The following is a 7,061-nucleotide window of genomic DNA, read 5'->3' as shown; positions in this document are numbered from 1 at the left end:
AAGGGGAGATAAACAGCACTATAGCAGCTGCTAGATTTTCAGTGTGTTTAAGGTAAGGCTAACTATTTTAAAGTGAAATGTCCAACACTGCAGTTAATCTGCTTGGCACATTTTTTTCATACGCCCAGGGTATTTCTGAGAATTAATGCTCAGGTTCAGACTACGAGGCATGGCAGTGTACACTGGCAGAATCTGAGCCATGGATCTTTAAAATACTGTCCATCTCTTGACTTCTGACAAGTGAAACCATGGTAAATGGTACTCCAGGTAATGACTTACTAAAGCTTACTGCAGTCCTTAGGCTAGTCTATCAAATTTAAGTATTCCCAGTGTCCCAATGTTGTACTGTTAGTGTGATAGTTACTGTTAGAAGAAAGCTCTTAAAATATAATTTACCATTGTTATATTGCTTTTCAAATATATTTCACAGTCTATTTGCACTGAGAATTGCTTTTTGTTTTTTAATCTTAAATGTAATAGGTTGCCGATAACTGCAGTGTGTTTCCATGAAGTGATGAGCTGAAAACTGGCAAGATCTGTTTGATGGGATATGTAAAATCCTGGTGAATTTTAGCCCACACACGGATACTTTTATTGTTACAAGCCTTTGCTATACCTGTCAGAAGGCTGGTTTCCTGCCAGGCGGTAGTTCTTATGATAACTAAATTTTATCCTCGCCAAGGTGATACAAGAGTATGAAGGCAAAACACATTGCCAAAAGTACTGGAAACGGGAAAGCACTTTGGACAACACTGAGAAGCCTCTGTGCTGCTGGCCAGGTAACAAATAGCAATACACAAAGACTTTGCAGTAGTGCTAATGTAATTTGCTGGAAAGTCCACAATTTCAGTTCAGAAAACATGGAAGTTGCAATAAAACACAATGGCAGAGTGTGTGTTTTGTTTACAGCTTTTCTGCCTGGCTGTTCCACACCATTCACATAGACAATGTTGCTGGAGCGTAAAGTAATGAGAGCTCTGCAGGGTGGTTTGTATCAGCTGAGCTCAAAGCCAGCAGCTCTGGGACAAGATCTGGCAACAAGTTAGTCATGTGTGGGTGTTGCGTGAGAGGTAGCGGCATGTTGGTTGCTGATACCTAATGAATAATCAGTCATCTCTCTTTTCTCACAGGCTCTCAGAAAGTTACCTTGTGGGTCCAGGTAGGTTTCTAGACAACAGACTGTCCTGGGCCATACACCAAAATTGTCCTATTGTACTTTAAAAAACAGCCTGAAAAAAATGCCTCCCCAAAGTTGTGTCAATCCCAGCTGGGACTGCGTTGACAAGGAAGTGGTTTCCCTCCTCAGTCCCACATTGTCACTCCGAGGCTCAGGGAGGGCTGCTGGCCTAAAATCAGTCAGACCAGGTTGCCAAGCTGGTTATAAAAAAAATACAGATGATCACTCGCATCTCCTCTGGGAGTCAGAAGGATCTATATTATTTGTGATAAAGGATATAAACTACACATAGACAAGACTCAAGTCCCAAATCACATACACAGATTCTCCACCTCTCTTGAGGGAGCCTGACCAAAACTACGGACTGTTCTCTGAATGTCTTCACTCTGAATGTCAAACGCCTATGTCTTACATACACTTCGCAGCTTTACTTGTCTCATGCAGGTATTCCCAGAGGACAGTCAGCAATGCCTCTGCCATTACTCACAAGTCAATGTTTTCAGATACATCTGACAGTGATCCCTAACTCATTAAGAAATCAACAGTGTTTGTTCATCCAGAAAGTTTAGGAGCTGCTGGTCTAAGATATCTTTATTGGCTGACTATAAAGAAGATATTCTGTATCAAAAAACACAAGTGTATTAGATCCATAGCTGTGAAATCCTCTCCTAGATGAAAAACTGAGGTGTACAAGCTGAGATTGGTTTATTTTTAAGGAAGTGCTGATGATTTTAAAAGTGTATTGAATTCAAATGAGGAGAAGATGTTTGCCATAAGCCACAGATGGCTTGAAGCAATAGCTCTGACAATGGCTCCCAGAACCATACAGTGCTCCTGACTGGTTTAATTCAGAAACTTAAAGATGGTTATTTAAATGAGAGTAGTATTAGCTATTTAAATCTTAGCAGAAAAAAAACTTTAAAAAATTCTAGAACCCAAATTGTTCCAATGTCCTTCACTGATCTTTAAATGTATCTTCTTATACCTCTAGCCTCAATGGTTTGCATGTTCCAGTTACTGACTATAACCACAAACATCTGTTGTGTATTTAAAAGCAGGGTGGAATCTGCATTAATTACATCATAAATCAAAACAAATACAACTTGTATTAATCCTTTTCAGATTTGTTTGGAATTGTTCTATTACTTTAGGAAATAAAAAAATACAAAACCCAATGTTCTTGATGTTAGCAGTGAAGTCCACCTGGTTAAGCCACACATATAGCATTCATGTTTATCGCAGTTCTCTCCTTTTCCAAATGAAGAATCTGAACAATGATTATATTTCCCACCTCATAAATGGTAGGAAATTCTTACTTCTTATTGCCATTTTATCCTTGTACTTGTAAGATAGCTGATCTGTAATGCTCATCGCCTTTTACGAATTAGTTTGTGAATTGTACAGGAGCAGGACCAAGTTGGTTCGTTGTGTCACGCTTAACTCTGCAAGATACCAGAGTACAGGTAACGAATCAAGTAACTGAGATGTAGATCTCTATTCAAACATATGAAAATATCATCTCTTAAATACTTGTATAACATAGCAGTTAGAGGCCTAGGAAATAGCAGGATGCTGGCTGCAGTATAAGCCTGTAGAAAGAAACTCCTGCTCGTAAACCTTTGCAACCTTTGTGGATAAGAGAGAGAGAAAAAAACAGTGAGATGGAGTGACATGAGACTAATTGTGGGTAAAACATGTATGATGTGAAAGATAAGAAACTGAGAGACAAACCTTAGGCTTAGGTTGGGAAAAGCATGTGTTCATGCCTTAACAGTGCATTTATCCCAGAGCAACAGAGAGCAGCATGTGGCACATAGAAGATGCAGCTATTGAGGTGACAGAACACTAAACCAGTGTCCTTATGGATACACAGCACAGTGCACATGTGATACCTCATCCAGCTGATGTGCTGTGTTGTATTGATGTGCTTCTAGCTCAATTAATATGAGTTAGAGTGAGTAAGTGAGCGAGGAACCTCTATATTTTGTAATTGTGGAAGATGAAAGAGCTGCTTCAGGATTGGGAACACTGTACCTTATACACATCTTTATGCTAAAATAATCAGTAGTAAAGTAATTAAGGTTTCAATCACCATTGGCAACATTTGTTCCTTTTGAATGGGATTTATGGGGACTTGTTTTGCTTCACTTTAGATTTAACATCTGGACATTTTGTAGCTGCTTTGAGAATGAAAGGAAATAAGATCAACAATCTTGTACAAAACCAAGCAAATGCAATTAAGTATCTAATATATAATGGCTTTCTAGAGTTTAAAAGCAAGTTGTACAGTGAAAACAGAGAAGAGACTTGTTTGCCTGCAGTGTTTTGGGGTGGAGCTCAAAACTCTCTGGACACAAGATCTCTTGCCACAGGCCTTTGATGTCCATATTTGACTCCAACTGGGACACTCATTATCATTTTTACACTACATTTGAATGGCCATCAATAAAATTACGAGAAGTTTTGTTGGTTTGGGATTTTGTTTTTCCTTCTGATAAGATACAAATGGGAGTACCTGCAGGATGGCTGAGCCATTCAGTGTTCTCTTTTCCCAGGACACTTTCCATCCATTATCAATTTTCTTATTATTTTCATTTCTCTCCTGAACCCTTGCAATCAGTTTTTTGTGAATCTCCTTAAAGCCAAGTTGGCAGAGCTTGTCTTAGAATCTTATCCTGTACACAGGTTGCCTTTGTTCCTAAGGTGTAAAGTGCTGTCCAAATAGAGAGAATGTGAGAGAGTTTGAGTGAGTAGATGGGTTTTGGTTGGGCTGTTTGTTCTTGGCAGCTGCACAGGTCTCACCCTGTTTAACTTCAGCTACATCTTGTACCTAAACCAAGACTGCAGAAAGGGCAGGATTTGTCTAACTGCTCCTGTTTGGATGGTGCTTAAGTCACTTCACAGAAATACAGCAGCTAAAGAGATACTTTTTTTAGAAGATTCAACCTGTTCCTAAAATTATTTTTCTTAAAAAATTCCCCCCCCCCCCCCCCGGTTTGTTCTTACAGACTTTATATAATGTTTGGGGTTTCTTTTAATAAGGCACTGCTTTGTGGGAAATAAATGAGTTTTTATTCCCCAGCATTTTAACTAAAATAATTAGCTGCACACACTGAAGTCACTGTAAACTGGACTGCACTACAGCTGGGCTACAGAAGATCAACGAAGCTGATCATGTCTCTGATGAGAGATAAATGGTTTCTATATAAGTCTGAGGTCTATAAAGTAACTGGGTTAATGCTGAGTCTGTGACTAAATGACAACCTCCACTTTGTAATTTCAGTCTTTTTAGATTCTTTATTATGACATTTCTTGTTCTCTTGAGAAGGATGAAAGTAAATAATCAAGTTTGTGGGTAATGAGCCTGCCAAACCCAAGGCACTGAGAAGTTCTGAAAGCTCCTGCAGTCGTTAATGCCTGTGGGCTCCACACCAATATGGTCAAAATATTTTACAATAAAGTTTGGATCTCCTTTTGTTGTCATTTGCCCCCTGAAATGAATTGGCTCATCATAACCTGGTACTAGGAATTCAAACTAAATCTGTGATTCTGCTGCACATGATCATTATTCCTGGGATCTCTGGCTGTAAAACATCACAATGACAAAACATGAAGTCTGCTGGATGTGCTGTTTCTAAAACTCGTTAATTCTTCTGCCTTGCTGAGCCTCTTGTTGAAACTGAGTGTGTAAGAACTCGGTATTCCTGTGAGGTGCAGCATCCCTAGAGTGCTCTTAGAGTGCTGTGCTGTAAGGAGTAAAGCTACTGGCTGTGTTCATTTTAAGTTCCTTTATAAAGAAAGGAAAAAACACTCGTGTATTACTGTAGTAAATATTACTGTATCCCGCAGCCATAGGGAGGAGGAGAGAAGATCCAACAGGCAGGAATTGTGCAGCAAGATTGATTTATTTAATTATTTTACAAACTCTTTTATAGACTTTTTCTTCATAGTCTAATTGGACAAAGGATCAGCCACCCCCTGGGTGGATTGGCTAGAAATCCTAAACATCCATTGTCAAAATATTTTTCTACTGTACCATAAACATAGTTCTACAAGGTCGCAGGTGTTCACAGTTTACAGAACTCCTGCTATTATCTTCCATGAGAGAGAAAAGTATCTCACAGATTAGAAAGCAGCAGGAAAATTCTTGCTAGCAGCGTTTTTGTATCCACACTTGGGCAGGGAAAATGGGGAATAAAATAGGACTAAATACCACTTTCTAATAAAGCACACAAACTGTAGCCTCCACCATCCTGTGCTCCATACCTTTGGTTCTCAGCCTTGTACTTGAATGTGAAATCTGTAGGATTCTCCCGAGAAAGCTTTTCCTGCCTACTCCACGGGTAGCAGGGCTATTCAGCAGGACCTGGCACTGCACTGACTTCAACCACAGCCAAATCAAACAACCATCACCATCATCCTTACTGTTGTATTTCAAATGTTACCCTCTAAAGCTCCTTGTGCTGAAGGAGGACAAAAATATTGCCAGAGGGGAACAAAAAAATTGTCTTCAGAAGGAAGCACAACCACTAGAAAAGTTTTTTCAGGCAAAACCCAAAGCAATTGTTTTGTGGCTTTATTTCCCTCCCCAATAGCTGATATTCAATAAACATTCACTGGTAAGTAAACACCAAAGAAAACCAAAGAGCAAGGAGAGGTTTTGCTCAAGACACGCAGTGGCTTCTGGAAATAAATGAAGAAGCTTTTTATTACTAAAATCAATTAATTAATTAATAAAAGATGAACAAAATAACAAGATGGCAGAATAATTTCTGCAGGGATAGGGGTGTAAATCATTCATATATTGTGATGTAAAATGGCAGCAGCTTGATAATTTAAATGTGTATTGGCATTTGGGTTTCTCATTATATTGTAATTTGGTCAACACGTGCAGTATGATGACAACTTTGTAAAAAAAAGTCATTTTTATTTCTTATTGTGAGGCTGCGCCTCGAGTGCTGCGTTCAGTTCTGGGCCCCTCATTTTTACAAGGACGTGGAGCTGCTGGAGCATGTCCAGCAAAGGGCAGCAGGGCTCCTGGAAGAACTGGGGAACAAGTCTGATCAGCAGTGGCTGAGGGAACTGGGGGTCTCAAGGAGGCTCAGGGGGGACCTCATCACTCCCTGACAGGAGGGTGAAGTGAGGTGCAGGCCAGTCTTTTCTGTGGTGTCTGCAGGGAGAGGACCAGAGGAAATGGCCTTAAGATGCCACAGTGGAGATTCAGATTTGATATTAGAAAAAAAAATTCAGTCTTAGGGTGGTCAGGTATTGGAATTGGCTGTACAAGGAGCTGGTCGTGTCACTGTCCCTGGAGGTGTTTAAGAAGCGTCTGGATATGGTGCTGAGTGATGTGGTTAAGGATCACAGAATCGTTAAGGCTGGAAGAGACTTTCACGTCAAGTCCAGCCATCCACTCAGCACTGCCATGCAACCCCAAAACCACTAAACCACATCACCCAGCACTGCCACTGCAACTCCTGAACCAAAGGTGTGTTTAAGAGGCGTCTGCATCTGGCGCTGAGTGATGTGGTTTAGGGGTTGTAGTGGCAGTACTGGATGGACGCCTGGACTTGACGATCTTGAAGGTCTCCTTCCAACCTTGACCGTCCCGTCCCGTCCCGTCCCATTCCCTGAGGCCGGGCCCAGCGCGCCGTGAAGGACGGCGGGAGGGGGAGCGGGAGGGGGAGCGGGAGGGGGGGCACCGTGAGGGAGCGCGCGCGGGGCCTCCCCCCGAAGAGCGCGCGCGCGGTGCCGCAGCGCCGCCCGCCCCTCACCGCCCGCTCTGCGCACGCGCGCAGCACTGCGGCTGCGCGGCCGCAGCAGCGCGAGTCCCATGTGCCCCCACAACGGCTGCGGGTGAGCGCTGCGCATGCGCAGAGCTCCT

This window comes from Aphelocoma coerulescens, chromosome 4A, assembly GCF_041296385.1.
Source record: "Aphelocoma coerulescens isolate FSJ_1873_10779 chromosome 4A, UR_Acoe_1.0, whole genome shotgun sequence".
Taxonomy (NCBI): Eukaryota; Metazoa; Chordata; class Aves; order Passeriformes; family Corvidae; genus Aphelocoma; species Aphelocoma coerulescens.
Note: the sequence above shows the minus strand (reverse complement) of the source record.